General features: G+C 44.8%; 1 protein-coding gene across 1 annotated transcript in view; it reads left to right on the top strand.

Moving 5' to 3' along the window:
- The first annotated feature begins 6374 nt into the window (after positions 1–6374).
- The window catches only part of Mrap2 (melanocortin 2 receptor accessory protein 2), a 52486-nt gene continuing 42556 nt past the window's right edge, over positions 6375–16304 (top strand). Inside the window, exon 1 of the mRNA XM_004660463.2 lies at positions 6375–6441. The gene's annotated coding sequence lies outside the window, so the exon portion shown is untranslated. The remainder of the gene's footprint in view (positions 6442–16304) is intronic.

Genomic DNA, 16304 nt, shown 5'->3' with positions numbered 1-16304 from the left:
CCTACATGCTTTAGTATATCATTGACTTTGCCTTCCTTTGAGGTAGGTGTGTTGGGATTATATATGCATTCCCCATTTACATCTGGCTTTATGTGGGCTCTGGATATATGAACTCGCATCAGCAGATTTTCAATTTTAAGTGCTTTTAATTACTAAGCCATCTCCCCAGCCCTTGTCTAGTATCTTATTTCATTAATTATTTTCTCTTTCAACTCTGTCTTCAGATTCTTCCTTCCCTTTTGGGTCCTCATCACCCATGAACATGTTTGATTCTCTCATCAAAAACCAATGAGTTGGCAGGGCGTGGTGGCGCACGCCTTTAATCCCAGCACTCGGGAGGCAGAGGTAGGAGGATTGCCATGAGTTCAAGGCCACCCTGAGATGACAGAGTTAATTCCAGGTCAGCCTAGACCGGAGTGAGACCCTACCTCGAAAAACCAAAAAAAAAAAAAAAAAACCAATGAGTAAAAACAATGAAACTAACACAGCCATTGACTCGGCATCCTGTCTGCAGTCTGCAGGTTCACCATGTTTCCTATGACCACAGGAAGCCATGTCTTTCTCCTGGGGCTGGACTGAGACAGAATAGTTGTTGTTCTCATAAAACTAGTTATAAAATTCAGATAAAAGTCAAGAGACAGAAATAGTTACAGCTCTATGCCAAGGCTAAACAATGGACACATTTGTTGGCAGATTTTTCCATTGGCACTTCTAATAAGCTGAGTATTGGTGACCAGTCCTCCTGGTCTCCTGGCCTTCTCTCTCTTCCTTCTCTCCCTCCCTCCCTCCTCCCCAGCATCCTTGTAAGAGTAGCCTATAATTGTACCACCTATGCCTTGTCAGCAGAAATGTGGCACTGATTTCTACCACATAACACCATCCTAAGGCCCATGGGCATCAACTTTTAATCATATGACCTTAGATACTATTATCCATTTTCTTTCTTTCTTTCTTTCTTTCTTTCTTTCTTTCTTTCTTTCTTCATTTTTATTTTTATTTATTTTTTTAATTTTTATTTTTTTAAATTTATTAAATTTTTTATTAATTAGTTTTGTACTCAGTGAATACAGTCAAGTTGGTACCATTGTTAGGCTCACCCATGTACTACCCCCTCCCCCTAGCCCCTCCTTGTTGAGGTATATGGGTCATCCATTGTGGAGTTAGCCCACAGTTATGGGTAGGAGAAATGTCTCTGCATATCATGACCCAACATGTGGCTCTGACATTCTTTCTGCCTCCTCTTCTGAAAAATTTCCCTGAGCCATGTTGGGTTCATTTTTGGTCTGTTTCAGTGAGGTGGTGATGGGGGCCTCTGGGTCTCTGGTTATCTGACTTGGTAGAAGTGGATTGTTCTCTGTGTCAATCTCCTTCACCCTTGTGCTGGTGCCCGTTTCACCAAGAGAACACCAGCATTGCTTGTTTCGCCCATTGTTCTTAATTTCAGCTGGAGCCCTTTTGAGGTATGATAGGATGGTTCTCTCCTTAGGATCTGTGTCTATCTGAAAAAGAGAAGCAGATTCTCCAATGGAGAGTAAAGTTAGCATCAGACAAATGAGATAATCCTTAATTTTTTATAGAGAATTTAATAGGTGAAGGCCCACTTGTAGCCCACGATTGGTGGTAGCTTGATAATGGAGAGCAGACTTATGTTTGGAAATGGTTCTGACTTGTTTCCCAGATCTAGCTATAGGTCCTGGCGAGGATGTGGAGAATTAGGAACCCTCATCCACTGTTTGTGGGAATGTAAGATGGTACTTCCTCTTTGGAAAGCAATATGGAGACTCCTGAAAAAGCTGACTATAGAATACCAACAGACCCAGTTATTCCCTTACTTACTGGGCATATACCCTAAAATCTTTAAACCACAGTTCAGAGAGATTTGCTCAACCGTGTTTGTAGCAGCTCCATTTGTAATAGCTAAGAGCTGGAATCAACCCAGATGTCCATCACTAGAAGAATGTATAATTAAGCTGTGATATATCTACACAATGTAATTCTACACAGCAGTAAGGAAGAATGACACAATGAAATTTGAGAAAAAATGGTTGAACCTGGAACACATCATTCTCTGTGAACTTACCTAATCACAGAAAGAAAATCGCTGCATGGTCTCACTCATCTACAGCACCTAACCTGAATCTATCCAAGATGCTGACATATCCAGCAAACATCTCGTGGACTAGACAATAGGGTTGGTGGGGAGGGAGGGGAGGGCAAGGTAGGGGATGCAAAACACAAATCTAGACCCAAACAGCAATGGTACCATAAAATTCTACATTCAAAAAGGCAGACCAAATGGTTGCACCTTCACCAGGCCCTTAGAGAAAACACCTGAGGTACAAGACACTGGAGAGGGTATGATGAAGACTGACCTTAATCTTCTACAGCTTCTCTCCCTCTCTCTTTCAGTCTCTCTTCTCTCTAACTCTTTTATATTAGTTATCTTTTTCTTCCTTTTCTTAGTGGGCACTGACCTGTAACTCCCAGTACCAGCATGTGGCTTTCATCCATAATAAGCTTTTGATCAGAAAGACCTACAAGGTTTCCTAAAAGAAAGACAGATTTCTGTCAGAGTACTTGATGACCCACCAAAGGTTAGTGGTAAGACCCTACTGCTGAAGACACCTTATGTGGTTGACACTTAAAATGGAATGCGATGGCTGGAAGAGAGTCAGTCCCCAGACAGTCAGCACGTCTAGTGCCAGAAGGTGCTACATGGGCGGCTGGGGGAAAAAGACCATTATCTGTCCAAGCAACTCATTGTATAACCTACTTAGCAGCAAATAACCTGTTGTGATGCTCACACAAGTGCAATAGTGGCACACAGCCATGGTGGGGAACCAACTGCTCTTGATTTGGCTAACTGATCCCCTCAGTGGTATTATCCACTTTTCCATCAGGTTCTATTTTCTCTTACTCATCTCCTGTTTCTCTAATTGCTCTTTCTGACATCATCTCTGTTTATACTTTCTGTTTCCTTGGAGTAGTCTCACCCATGCCCTATTTCAACTATACCTCGATACTCATGCACCCCAAGTTGCATTCACATCTCCATTCCCACTCCTAATAACTGCTTTCATGGGTATAATGCCAGTATAGTGGTAGAAGACTCCATGTTTATAGGTGCCAGTTTCTTGATACTTAAAACTTTTTTTTTTCAAGTTTACAAAAAGTCCTTATTTATGAGTGTTATGATTGTTTACTTTCTTACTCCAGAGCTTCAATTCAGGTGCCTGAAACAAAAGAACACTTTCAGTCTTATGTCCAGATCTCAATTTAAATGGTACTTGGAAAACACAACAAAATATTGGATCTTTATCATCAAGTGATACTTAAAACTTTTAAGTCACCACCTTGAATTTCATAAAAACATGAGCTTTGTGTTTTGAACTGGTGTCTTATGAGCATATTTGTCTGCTTAGACAGGCCATAACAAAATGCACAGACAGCAGAGCTTAAATAATGAAACTGTTCTGGGGACTACAAGTCCAAGGTCAAGGTGCTGGCAGGGTTGGTTTCCTCAAGGCTGTGTTCCAGACCCTTGCTCTTCAGCTTGAAGATGGCCACTGTCTTGTCACAGTCATCCTTCTGGGCTCACATGCCCCTGGTGTTTCCCCGCATGCTAATTTCTTCCTCTCAGATAAGAATACTTGTCAGCATTAGGACTTACCCAGATGACCTCATCTAACGGAATCACCTCTTTCAAGGTTCTCTTTACAAATAGGCCTGCACTCAGGATATATAAGTTGGGGGAGGTACACAGCTTAGCAGTAAGTGAAGTCACATGGGCTATGGAACATAAAATAAGAGCTCCAGCTTGCTGTCCCCTACCTCTGAGCCTGACACAACTATTCTCTCTCTCTTCTTGCAAATAAATAAACATTTTTAAAACTTTATGTTTATTTATTTATTTAAGAGAAAGAGGCAGAGAGAGGGAGAGGGAGAATGGGTCCAGCCACTGCAAACAAACTCCAGACACATGCGCCTCCTTGTGAATCTGGGTTACATGGGCCCTGGGGAATCGAACAGAGGTCCTTTGGCTTTGTAGGTGACCACCTTAACCACTAAGCCATCTCTGCAGTCCAATAAACATTTTAAAAAAAGTTTTTAAGAGGCTGGAGAAATGGCTTAGCAGTTAATGCACTTTCATGCAAAGCCAAAGGACACAAGTTCAATTCCCCAGGATCCTGGAACATAAGCCAGATGTACAAGGTGGTGGTTAGAGGCCCTGGCATGCCCATCCTCTTTCACTATCTGCCTTTTTTACTCTCCTTCCAAACAAAATATTACAATATTAGAAAAAGTTTTTAAAAAGATCAACTGGGTGAATGAATGAAACCAAGGAGGCATGAGCTCCTAATGAAGAGAATGCATTTTGGGATTACATCCCAGCTCTGTCAGTGACTGGTATTCTGAATTCAGGGACAAGGTTCACAGATCAGTTTTCCAATCTCAAAAATATAATTACCATGGGATTTTTTTATAATCATGGAAAATGCTAATAAAAATTAAAAATATATATATAAAACTACGCTCACCAAATGCCCACTGGATGCAAACATTTTGCTGAAAGCTATGGAGAAACTGCATGTCAAAGGAGCCTGAGGGGAGTTAAGATGCGTGTGCTAAACTGAAGCAGAAAAGAACAGGTGCTGTAGGAGAGGTTCTCAGCTTTGAGGTTAAGAGTTCATTTGCAGCTGAGCAATGAGGAAGGCTTCCTGGGAGCAGTGTTTGAGGTGGACCATGAGGGAAAGGTACTGACCCTGGGAGAAGGAGGAAGCCGTGCAAGCTGCCATGGGCAGGTGGAGACAGCCAGGAGAGCTGCGTGAGCATTGCCGGCCTCCTGAAGATGCTGCTCCCCCAGAATGTGCAATTTTGATTTCTGAAATTCATTATTAATGACCTGCATTTTCTCTGTCGCAGGAACCTTTGGCTCTCTAACAAGACAAGGCTCCTGCTGCCTGCCAGCAGTTAGGTGGAGACTGGCCTGTTCACACTGCTGCCTCTCGGCTGTGGCAATTCTGTCATGTCTCTGTGCAGCTTCACCGGGCCCTGACAACAGCTGGCGCAGACTCTGCTCCATGCCTGATGGACCGCAGCCTCCCAAACAAGACCGCGCAACGGGAATGGGTCGGTGAGGAGTCTCGGAAAACAGCTCTCGCCACAGATGGTTAAATTGTGTCATTGAGAATTAAATGGCCTGCGAGCGAGGCAGAGGAATGTACCCATATGCTTCCAAGACAGTTTTCAAAATATTTCACTTTATATGTGATAATGAACTAGTTTAAAAATAATCAATGAATCAGATAGATGTCTTTTCCAGGAATCTTTCCTGGTGCCACCAGATTGAGTTACATCACTGCCAGCCAGCCTGTGTACCGCGATGGCTGTGTCAATCCCTGCAGGATGGCTGTAAGTAAACCAAGGGACGCAAATTTCCTGAGCTTGATCACCTTTCCTCTATACTAGCATGGCCGTGGACAATTCATTTAACCTCCCTAAGCTACAACGCCCTCATCTGCAATATGGAAAGGGAAGTATGACCTGCCTCATGCAGCACCTGTGTGTTGTCAATAGTAATAATAATAATAATAAATAAAAATAATAATAATAAAACAACTCTACTAATCATACACTAAGGGGCTTCTCGGGGCCTGGCACATAGTGCTTTCTCCCTAGGTTCAAGTTAGGCTGCCTTCTCATCTCCGTGGCCGGCCGTGGCCTTCCCTCCAAACATTACTCATTTTCTGTGTTATGTTTTATCCTTGATGCTTTCTACCTCGTGCACTCCTAAGTTTTATTTATCGGGAATTTTGTTTTCGTCTGTGTACTCAACGTAAGCACTAAGAAGCCGATTCCCAGAGTACAGACCAGTGTCTAGCATGGAACCCCCACTCCGTAACGTTCTCTTGTCAGAGTGAGGCCACGCGTGCCCACCTGAGCCTCCTTCTACCCAGTCGTATCCCTTTGGGGCCCTGTCTGAAGGACGGTTGCTTGCTGGCTGACTTCAGCAAATCAACGTAGGTTATAGAGGACCATGCCTTTACTGAACTTGAGCCCAGTGCTGAGGATAATTCCTTTCATGTTGCTCCATTCCCTCTTGCTCAGCTCAAGAGCTCCTGCTGCCCAAAGTTGGCCTAAGAGACCCACTCCAGAGCGGGGGGCTGGAGGGGGGTCAGGATCCCCTGAGGTCTTTTCTCTCCTGGGCTCTTGGTGGGTTCGGGTCCACACTGGGACAGCGGGAGCCGGGAGGTGGGAGTGTGCGGAGCCTCGGTGCCCAACGCCGCCTCCACGGCGGGTGGCGAGCGCGCGTCTCCGCCGCACCGCGGCGCACGGAGCATCTCGCCCAGCCGCAGGCGGCCGGAGGCGGCGGCGCTGCTCGCGCATCTCGGCGGAGCTGGACCGGGCGGAGCCTGCCGCGGGGCCGGGGCGCACCAGCCGGTAACCTGGGCCGGGATGGGGCGTCCGAGGCCGGAGCGCGGAGGGGGCGCGGGCGGCGGGCTAGGGGTTGCGGGTGGTGTCAGCCTGGCAGGGATGGGGGACTGGAGCGGAGTGGAGGATGTGATGGGATGAGATGGGGAAGGAAGAGCCGGGTTTGGACGGTACCCAAGGGAAGAGTGTGGGCCTTGTGGGCAGCGCCGCAAGTTAGAAACCTCCACCGCCTCCCGCCGACGCGCGGGTGCCAGGGAAGCCTGTGTGCGGTGGCTCCCGGGCGCAGGCGGGCATCCTCTCTGTGGCCGCCGGGTCGCACCGCTCCCCCAGCAGGTGAGAAAACTTTCCAGGTGTCAGGGCCTGCCCGCCCGCCTCCGCAGCGCCTGGCAACAGAGAGAGCCCCCTGTCCCCTCTTCCCGGGCCAGGTACCTGCCCCCTTCAGGCCAAAGGCGTTGTCCCCCGGCCTCAGAAGTGAGCGAGTCTTCTGCAGTGGGTACGGTCTCAGCTTGATAATTCTCTTGGCTCAGACTGCAGAACCTGTCGCGAGTCACCTTGTGCATTAGAGGGAAACCCGAACTCCCTCCTGCCTGCGCTTCAGCCCCAATCTGGATACTGAGGGGAAGAAGGCCCTTCTAAGAGCAGCCAGCACAGAAAACCTGTTTTGACTCTTTGGTTTGCACAGCATTTTAGATGACATGGAACCCGAGGCACTGGACTTGACTTAACCTGGTAATAATGAAGCAATCAGGGGTGTTTTGAGATAGAAAGAAAGAAAGAAAGAAAGAAAGAAAGAAAGAAAGAAAGAAAGAAAGAAAGAAAGAAAGAAAGAAAGAAAGAGAGAGAGAGGGAAAGAGGGAAAGAAAGAAAGAAAGAGCTTGGAGGAAGTATCCATGCTACTCCAGGAGCCAGAGAGAGGAACGCCCACATATAAATGATTTAGAACTATCCCCCGCCCCCGTGAAAGTAAATAACAGCATTTCCAGTGCACAGGTGAAATTGTTGCATAGTAAGTGCGTTTTGTAAGCTGACTCCACCAAGCTAACAGTGGGGTAGAAATCTGCAAATTTGTACAGTGAGTCTAGGCTCCTGTAGATGCATCGTGTGGGCACATCAGCAAAAGCAAATGCTGGACAGGAGCTTGGGCGGCCAGGGTCAGGTCCGGGAGGTGAGAGGCAACTGTGAGCTGAGTGCCCTTAACAAGTGCTGTCCCAGTGAGGAAGACTGTCCAGTGTGTGGGAAAGGAGGTGACATTCCCATGTGACAGAGATAGGCAGAGCTGCTCCCGATCTATGTCTTTCCATTGGAAATAGGAAGGCCAGCCTTAAAATCGTTGGAGGAACTTGAATCCAGAAGCTGAACTGGAGTGTCAGAAGCAAGTCAAAGTACGTTTGTGCGGGTTTGAGAGATGAGAATAGAGCCAGGAGACTTTTCAAAAGATGGAAACATGGAAGCCCAGGAAAATTCCAGAACAAATTCTTTTAAGAAGAGCTCAAGACCACCTAGAGAAGCATTTACGGAGACAATTTTTACGGCAAACTACCTCCTTTTCCTTTTGTAGCACTCTCTAGATGGGCATGGCTGTGTGCATGCTTCTGCAAATGTAATGTGCGACTCATTAAAGCAACAATGTTAGCTTAGTGAGCTGCAAGTAGCATTTTAAAAACACAAACTCAACAGAAGGGAAGCGAAAACATCAGAGTGCATCATGAGAGACTGAGTTAGCGGTGGTTTGTGCAGTGTGTGTGTGTGTGTGTGTGTGTTTCTGCTTCTTTTGCATACTTAGTCCTGCTGCCTCTGCTCAGCCTTCTGTGCTGACCTCACTCTTCTCACATGGGGTCTCCTTCTGCCTTACAAGTGACATCATCCTCTTAACTCTCCCAGTTTCTATTGGCCCCCAAATGCCCAAGTGTTTCAGGGCTCAGAATTCATCTCTAAGTTATTCTCTTCTGTTTTTTTTTTAACATCTTCAGGGTGACAGTCACTTGGCTAGGTGCTTCCTAACATACAGTCTCCCTCAGTCCTCAGAGCCAGGTGATTGCTGCTGCCTTTGGACAAACAGAGGTTGCCAATACCAGAGACTTACAGACCTACGCATCAGGATCTCTGACCACCACCCTCCCTTGGTGCACAATTGACCACGCGTTGAAATGGCTTTTGGAGAAGCAAGGAGGGAAAAGACTCAACCATGCTAAGGCTCTGTCTCTATACTTTCTTCTTCTTAGTGGCCCTCGCCAGGAGAAACATGTCGTCAGAACTGCAATAACTATAGATATGAAAGGATGATCTGACGCCAGTATTGTATTAAAAGAGATAATAATGCTAGAAAGCTGGGCTCACAGTAGGGTTTAAAGCGAATTCTGCATTGAGGTTCAAAGAATTAGTTTTAAAGTAAAGGACAGTGGAGTGTGAACACCTATAATTATAACACTTGGGAAACTGAGGCAGCAAGATAATAAATTTGATGCCAGCATGTGCTATACAATGAGGCCCTGTCTCAAAACATGAAAGAAATGGAAAGAGAGGTTAGAATGACCAAAATGAGCTGTGAAAGACCAAACCCGGGGGTTCAGGAGACCACTAGCCTGGGTAAGGTTGAGTGGTGACTCAAGAGCAGACTTGGGTCCCATTGATAAGGACTTGGCATTTCTGACAGACTTGTGTGAGGTTGGTTAAGTGTTAGGCCGTTAGGAGTGTTCAAACCTTCACCTCAACAGCTGGTAATAACCCATGAGGTGAGGAATATAATTGTCACCATATTTGATGAAGACAGTGAGGCCAGAGAGGGGAAATACTTGCCCATGGTCACATAGTCACTGAATAGGAGAGCTGGGAATTGAACCTGGGTCCTTAGACACCACCACCTGCTCCATTTGGATCCGAGGTTTCCAGAGTTCTCTTTAGTCTGTGTTCCATTCTGAGTAGCAGCTGTATGGAGAACAGAGACCCTTTCAAGGAGAAGGTTGCCTAAGATAAAGAGTCTGGAGAGCAGGCCATGGGAAGAACAGAAAATGTTAACCTGACATAAAAGAGTCTTGTTGAGCATTTGAGAGTGGACAAAGGTAGCAGAGAAACAGGACATGGATTTCTTCCTAGGAGCACTGGTCTTACCAACATTAGGTAATCTGTCAGGACTACAGAGGACACTGGACAGAGGGTATTAGAATTCTGTGTCTCTAAAAAGCCTTCCAATGCTCATGTTCTATTCTATTAGAAAAGAAAAAAAAAAAGAAAATGAATTGGAAATTTAGAAAAAGAATTGGAAATTAGCAGTTTATCCTAAAAAAAATCTGTGTGTGAATCAATTAAACACACAATTAAACTTTTTGACTGTTGTACATTTTCAAGTTCAGTGAACTTCTGAAGTAAAGTGCTAAGACTCCATGTAGAAACCTCAAGGTAGACAGATGTCTGAGAACATTTCAGTAAGCTAAGATTACACTGGACACTTCAAGAATGTGAAGGTTGGGAGTGTGGCTCAGTGGTGGAACATTTGCCTAGCATAAGTGAGACCCTGTGTGTTCCATCACCAGCACTGAAAAAAAAAAAAAAAAAGGTTCAGAAATAAGACACTGTTGAAGAGTTAAGAAATGTCTTCTGAGAAATCTGTTGCCATTTCCTTCATGTTAAGCCTAGCGTCAGGACCTTCAGGGCACCATGAATTGAGTGAAACATGTGCTTCCTGCTTTTGTGATTCATGAGATGTTCTGGGCAGCTGGGTCATCTTCCTTGCCCAAGTTTGGTGGGGCAAAAGATGCCTAGAAATTTCCTGGGGCCACCTAGAAGGGAGGGTCAGCTGGAGGAGGGGCTGTCACTGAGCAGGTGCGGGAGGGCAGAACAGCCAGCTGGGTGAAGATGAGTGTCACTACGCATCCACAGCGAGGGCGCAGATAGTCAGCGGATAGTTACCGCAGGCCTCTCTTCCTGCTTTGGTCCTGGATGGGTTAGAAAAGGACGGGTGAGCAGAAGATGGCGAGAGCACAAAGGAGCTGCCCTAGCCTCAGCTGGAGCCTGCCTGAGGCATCAGAGTATTTTTTTTTTTTTAACATATTTCATTATTTACTTGAGAGAGAGAGAATGGGCATGCCATGGCATCCAGCCACTGCACAGGCACTCCAGACGCATGCACCCCCTTGTGCATCTGGCTTACGTGGGTCCTAGAGAATCGAACCAGGATCTTTTGGCTTTGCAGGCAAACACCTTAGCCATTAAGCTGTCTCTCCAGCTCCAGAGTTGTTTTTTAATCCCAAACCTGGGCATGTTAAATTCTTTTGGATCTTTGGAGTGGTGGTGTGAGCAGAAACTGCAGGGCAGGGCAGGGAAGGTGGCTGGTTATGTTTTAAGGGGTGGTGGAAGACAAGAGTAAGTAAACAGCTGGGCAGACCCTGCAGACTGTGTCAGCCCAGGATGTGCACTGGTGATGCTGGGACTAAAGCAGGAAAGAGTAGATGTTGGCTTGATGCTGCATTAACTTCTGACAAAGGAAAATTTAGATGCAGGAGCAGTTAGGGAAGGAAATATTGACTTGTCCAGAGTGCAAGGGAGCCCTGCTTCAGAAGACTGGCTCATCAAACAAAGCCACCATAAATACTTTAAGAAAATGGCCCAAAACATTACTAATGTTCTCAAAGATACACCTGTCTATCTGTGGTTGGAAACAACTTTCTCAAATGATTTCCTTTCCCAAAATTTTGACTTATCTTAAGATATCAGCATAGCAAGCAACTGGGGTGAAGGGTGGTCATTTTTATTAGGTAGTGAAACCAAGGTTTTATTGCTTTATAAGACCAACTTCCATCTAAGATGGTGGTGTTGTTACTTTTGGCTTATGTCAGGGTGAAAGGTGATGTTTTTCCTCAGCTGGAATATGAAATGTGTTTATTTTTGTTTTTCTTTTTCAAGGAAGGGTATTGCTCTAGCTCAGGCCAACCTGGATCTCATTCTGTAGTCTCAGGGTGGCCTCAGACTCATGGCGATCCTCCTACCTCTGCCTCCTGAGTACTGGGATTAAAGGTGTGTGTCACCATGCCCTGCTGAAAGGTGTTTTGAAATCAGAAAGCCTGTGTTTTTCTTTGCTTCTTCTTCCTTGCAAACACACTAATTCCATCTATCATAGTGCTGCTGAAGTTAAAAAGCAGATGCTAAGAAAGAAAAAAAAAAAAAAAAGCCCACGCTGAGAATCTCTGTAAGATGCTCAAATTGTGGAAGGTTGAAATATGGGTTTAATTGTTGTTGTTGCTTCTGTTATCAGCACCTTTGTAATTCTTTTCTGCTAGAGAACATTACTATAATCTCACAGTCCTTCAAGTGAAAATAATTTATAAGCTTCAAATAACTATCCTTCTCAAAAGTGGACTTGTTTTCCTCACACATGTCCTTGGTAATAACAAAAACAATAGTCATGGGTAGGCAAAGCAGGCTGAAAACACAGCTTCCTACAGTCAGACTCCCAGTTGTCTGGCAGATCAAAAATATATACATATATATTAGGAGGGCTGGAGAGTGGTTAAGGTGCCTGCCTGAAAAGCCCTAAGGACCTAGATTCAACTCCAAAGAACCCACGTAAGCCAGATGCACAAGATGGCTCATGTATCTGGAGTTCATTTGCAGTGATAGGAGGCCATGGTGCACTTATTCTCTCTCTCTCATAAATAAATAAAATATAACTGCCGGGCGTGGTGGTGCACGCCTTTAATCCCAGCACTCGGGAGGCAGAGGTAGGAGGATTGCCGTGAGTTCGAGGCCACCCTGAGACTCCATCATGAATTCCAGGTCAGCCTGGGCTAGAGTGAGACCCTACCTCGAAAAACCAAAAATACTACTACTAATAATAATAATGATAATAAAAAAATAAAATATAAGGCTGGATGTGGTGGCATATGCCTTTAATCTCAGCTCTCAGGAGGCAGAGGTAGGAGGATCACCATGCATTCAAGGCCACCATGAGACTACATAGGGAATTCCAGGTCAGTCTGGGCTAGAGTGAGACCCTACCTCATAAAACCTATATATGTATGTATGTGTATATACATATATATGTATGTATGTATACACACACACACACACACACACATTAAATGAGTGAGGGGATGTAATTCTAAACCTATCCTGTCTTCCCACAAATCTTTGTCAACCATGTTCCAGAAAACAACTTTCAACCTTGGTTGAAAGAGAAAGGCAGAGTGGAGAAGAAGCAGATATTATATGATCCAAACCAGCATCATACTCTTACTAGCATTTTAAAATTTCTACTCAGCTTGGGGTAGGGAGATGGCTCAGTGGTTAAAGGCACTTGTTCTGGATGCCTACCAACCACAGTCCAGATCTACAGCACCCAAATAAAGCCCAGCACAAACCCTCCTGCACCTATGGTCATGGGAGGCAGAGTCAGGAGAGTCCATGGCCTCCCCAGTAGCAAACAACAAGAGACACCAACACCCCCCACATGTGTGCATTGGCATTCACACAACGGCGTGCACACACGTGTGCATGCACGCAAAAGAAAATAAAGTGTTCTCCTAAGCTCAGTGGGGTGGGGGGAGTTAGCCCACATCCCTGGAAGTATAAAGCAGAGAGGTGGTGCCAGAAGGAAGCTCATGTGTAGCATGAACATTCCTGTACCATGTGCAGGCACTCCCTAACATACTGCTTGCTTAGTCAAAAGTAACCCTCAGAGTCCACTTGTCCAGGAAGATGAGTGAGACATGTTTGGCATGTATGACAGCCTCAGGCCTGTACAAGAGGAGGAACTCTACTTTCAGCCCCTCGTCTTGCAAGGCCCCTCTCTCATACTCTTTGGCCAGATACGCCCTGCAAGGTGAGGGAATGGGATGTGAGAACCCAGGCTTCTCTTGCTCCACCAAACTCTGGTTTGCTTCCCATCAGCCTTTGCATGGAGGCCGCTGAAGATGGGCAAGATGGAGAAACTACAAACTTCCCACACCCTCATTTTAGAATCCAAGACCTAGAAGATGATCGTGGGCTGCAAAGATGGCTTAGTAGTTAAGGCACTTGCCTGAAAAGCCTAAAGACCCAGATTCGAATCCCCAGTACCCACGTAAACCAGACTCATAAGGTGGTGCATGTGTCTGGAGTTTGTTTACAGTGACTAGAGGCCCTGAAGCTCCTGTTCTCTCTATATATGACTCTCTCTCTCTCTCTCTCTCAAATAAATAAATATTTAAAACATATAGAACTATAAAACAGTAATGATTTTCTTTAAAAAAAGATGATTGGGCTGGAGAGATGGCTTAGCGGTTAAGCGCTTGCCTGTGAAGCCTAAGGACCCCGGTTCGAGGCTCGGTTCCCCAGGTCCCATGTTAGCCAGATGCACAAGGGGGCGCACGCGTCTGGAGTTCGTTTGCTGAGGCTGGAAGCCCTGGCGTGCCCATTCTCTCTCTCCCCCTCTATCTGTCTTTCTCTCTGTGTCTGTCACTCTCAAATAAATAAAAAATTAAAAAAAAAAAAAGATGATCATTAGACAATTGGGTTTTCCTGCTTCTCTGTTCCAAACACCTGAGTAAACTGATGCTTGAGTTTACATGTCATTGTTTGTGTCTCTTTCCTATGTATTTGCTTGTCAATGATTAACTTAGGGTTATGGGAATCATGTGTGCTGCCTGGAACTGGATACCAACAGAAAAAAAAAAATATATATATATATATGCTTCTCTGGCAAGCCATCCTCCAGATAGATGATTTAAGGAACAGCCTGTTCTGCTTGCTATTGTCTGATTGTGCCAAATATTTTTAAAACTCTCATAATTAAAACCTAAATAGTGATTAATTCCTTAGAGCCATGAAAATGGCCCCAACTTTACGGTTTTTATTTTTCAAGGTAGTATCTCACTTAAGTCCAGGCTGGCCTTGAACTCACAGTGATCCTCCTACCTCAGTCTCCTGAGTACTAGCTTTAAGGTTTTAAATTCATCCTTTTTGATGTTTTAGAACTGAAGCTCTATAGGTCAGTGTGACAGTGCAGTGAGATCTATGGGAGTCAGATTCATACTCTCCTATAAATGAGAAATTCAAGAAACCTGTCTCGTGATTTGAGAAAGGAGGGATCCGAATGGGCTGAAATAGTTGGATAGGACTCTATGCAGAGGTAGTGCTGAGCCCTGCACTCAAAGGAAGCGAAGATGAGGACCAGGAGAGAAGGACACGGAAGGCTAGCTTGCCTGGCAAGGAGAAGGGGACGGGCAGAGGTTTTGAGGACCATCACTGAGGCTGCCAGGCTCAAGTTCCTATGCTGAACCGACTTCCTCGATTCTGAAAGATCCTATTGCAACTATTGTCTATGCCATTAGACTGTGGTGTTATTCCTTCACTGTGTGTGTGTGTGTGTGTGTGTGTGTGTGTGTGTGTTTGGTGTTTGAGAGGTGAAGGCCGGCAGGAGTGAGGATAGTTTATACCTAAGCCTGGATTCTGGAGGCAGGAACTGGGACTCGTTGATCTCCTCTAAGTCATAGTTAAGCTCATGGTGTTTAAAACATCCCTGTTGATCAGAATTGTCACCTATTAATTTAAGCCTGTTTAAACTTAGTGCTCCTTCTTCCAGGGCATGCTTATGAGAATTTAATGTACCTGTTTAAGATGGCATAGCGTTTGGATTAGGGGCATTTTAAAAACTGATTTTCTTGCCAGACGTGGTGATGCACGCCTCTAATCTCAGCACTCAGGAGGCAGAGGTAAGAGGATCACCATGAGTTTGAGGCCACCTGAGACTACATAGTGAATTCCAGGTCAGCCTGGACTAGAATGAAACCCTACCTCTAAAAAAAAATAATAAAAAGAAAAAAATTGATTTTCTTTTCTAAATGCTTTTGTTGTTTCATTACAGTAAGAGTGAGGTAAGTAAGTTGGATATAATCAACTTTATAGTTAATCAAATGGCAGGTTAATTTCTCTTTTTTTCAGGGTTTTTATTAGTTTTGTATTCAGTGAATGCAGTCAAGTTGGTACCATTGTCAGCCTCCTCCCTGTCCTTCCCCCTCCACAGGGACCCTTCTTGTTGGGGTACATGGGTCGTGTATTGTGGAGTTAGCCATCAGTTATGGGTAGGAGGAAATGTCTCTGTGTATCATGACCCAATGTGTGGCTCTAACATTCTTTCCACCCCCTCTTCCACAAATTTCCCTGAGCCATGTTGGGTTCATTTTAGGTGGCAGATTAATTTTTAATGACAGTTTAACTCATCAAAGAGAACCCTGCTTTCTCAAATTAATTTCAACACTTACATAAGCCTGCTAGAGAAGTCATTGTAAAGTACCACAGATTGGTTGTCTTAAGCAACAGTCATGTATTTTTTCTGAGGTATGTGGGTCTGGAAATCAAGGTCAAGGTGCTAACAAGAGTTGGTTTCTGCTGAAGTCCATAAGGAAGGGCCTGGCTGTACTTCCTTTTCCCTTGAGTGTCTAACTCCATGTGTGTCCCCCTCAGGCCTTTGTGTGTCCAGTTTCCTCCTAGAGGAATATCTGTCACAGTACATCAAGGCCACTCTGATGTCTTCACTTAATTTAAGTCACCTCTTAAAGAGTGCTATCCCCAAATGTTTACATTCTGAAGTGGAATAGAGTTCAAGGATTAAGGTTTCAATAGAAGAATTTTGATGGGGTCAGAATTCAGCCCATAATGGTTCTATCTGTCTATCTAGTTAGCTAGCTACCCAGCTACCTATCATCTGTCTATCTATCTGGCATCTCTCTATCATCTATCATCTGCCTATCTGTCAATCATCTGTGTAAAATCTATCCTATATCTCTATTATTTATCTACCTACTATAAATCACAATCTAACTTTCATCTGTCTATCTACACACACATGTACAGGCACACACACCATACGTTCTTAACAGACACACACGTAGAGTTAATGG

Source organism: Jaculus jaculus, chromosome 10 (assembly GCF_020740685.1).
Source record: "Jaculus jaculus isolate mJacJac1 chromosome 10, mJacJac1.mat.Y.cur, whole genome shotgun sequence".
Classification (NCBI taxonomy): Eukaryota; Metazoa; Chordata; class Mammalia; order Rodentia; family Dipodidae; genus Jaculus; species Jaculus jaculus.
This window is presented reverse-complemented; position numbering and strand designations above follow the sequence as displayed.